At 40.6% G+C, this 1,776-nt stretch overlaps 1 protein-coding gene across 2 annotated transcripts in view; it reads right to left on the bottom strand.

The window, feature by feature from the left end:
• LOC144960241 (NXPE family member 4-like) overlaps positions 1-1,776 on the bottom strand; it is a 384,922-nt gene that overhangs the window by 272,434 nt on the left and 110,712 nt on the right. The window lies entirely within an intron of this gene.

Raw genomic sequence — 1,776 nt, 5'->3', positions numbered from 1 at the left:
AAATAGGGAATGAGATTAGCGGAAGAGAGGACGAGAGACGCGTGCGCACAACCAACATGACGTTCTCTCTCTCACTTTTCAGCCGGTGACGTCACAGACTATGGGTGACGTCCAATCAAGAAAAGCTACTCTTCCGCTAATCTCATTCCCTATTGACTGGGAGTATAATATATTCTTGTTGTTGAAAATATCAAATTAAGAAACTAGGGTGCAGGCACTGGTGTAAGATAAAGATCTAAACAATGTGTATGAAAGGTTCTCCGACAAATAAAGAAAGAAAAATACAAGAAAAAATAGACCATCCCAAAAATCAGTCTACCTCTACTGGGGATCGAACGTTAGACTTTCTGATTACCAGTCAGACGTGCTACCATTACAAACGGTGTCTTATGATGTATCGTGTCCTCTGTGTGCACCTACTAGTGATTAATTAAAATAAATTATCCCTTTTTGCAACAGCACCATAAGTAGTAAACCCACCGGCTAGGCATTCCATGAAGGAACATAGATAATCCATCAAACAAGATGCCTGATGTCAACAAGAATCACCCATGTTGTCACAGTGAGATCCCGTCGCCTAGGCATTCCATGACATGAAGGAATAATTGATAATCCATCAAACAAGATTTCTGATGTCAACAGGAATCACCCATGTTGTCACAGTGAGATCCCGTCGCCTGGGTATTCCATGAAGGAATTTAAATAATCGATCAAACAAGATTCCTAATGTCAACAGGAATCACCCATGTTGTCACAGTGAGATCCCGTCACCTAGGCATTCCATGAAGGAATATAGATAATCTATCAAACAAGATGTCTGATGTCAACCATGCTGAACAAGCCAGCAAATTGGAGGTTAATAATCATATCCAAGGAAAAAAACAACGAAAGTGTCTGAAGCGGGGCTCGAACCCGGGACCTTCCGGATCACAATGCAATGCCTTCACCACTCGGCCAATTGCCCCCCCCCCCCCCCAAAGCAGTGAAAAGCTATTTAATTAGAAAGTACAATCCGATAGATTACCATTCCGTGCCGCGTTAACAAGTCATTTTATTTTGTCCTTATCTTCTTCTTCTTCTTCTTCTTCTTCTTCTTCTTCTTCTTCTTCTTCTTCTTCTTCTTCTTCTTCTTCTTCTTCTTCTTCTTCCAGCCTGTCCTGCATTTTCCTGGGTTGCCATACTAAATAAATGCCACATCTCCATGCATCTCGGTTCCTGGCATCATATTCCTTCAGGCCCAGTTCTTTCATATCGTCCTTTATCATATCCACCCATCTAGTCTTTGGGAGTCACTTTTTTCTCTTTCCCGCTAAATGTAGATCCAATACTTTCCTTCCCACATACTCCCTCTCTCTCGTCTCTTAACATGTCCCAACCATTTCATTCTATTTTGTCCGTATAAAAACCACAATCAAACACAGACAACTCAAAGGGCCATCTTGGTCTAAATGAGTACTTTTGTTAATGATAAAAGGTATATTTCTCTTTACTCAACTCATCTTCATCCTTGTACTCTTGAACACGTTGCCGGCCAGCTGTCTCAACGAATCTATATACTTCTGCGGTGCGCATGAAATCTGTGTTGCTTTTAAAATCACGTTTAGTCATTTTTAGGTTATTTAAATTCCCTGTCTTCCTCTAGATATATTTCCTTCGATCATCCTAGATGTTACCAACTTTTCTATTCCGTCTCTTCTCCACACATATCCCAGAAACCGAAACTGCCTCTGTCTGGTGGCATTTATCAATATTAATACTCTACAGTCTAAAAATAAA

The sequence above is a fragment of the Berghia stephanieae genome, chromosome 15, assembly GCF_034508935.2.
Source record: "Berghia stephanieae isolate SIO BIC M18660-M18661 chromosome 15, UCSD_Bste_1.3, whole genome shotgun sequence".
NCBI lineage: Eukaryota > Metazoa > Mollusca > Gastropoda > Nudibranchia > Aeolidiidae > Berghia > Berghia stephanieae.
This window is presented reverse-complemented; position numbering and strand designations above follow the sequence as displayed.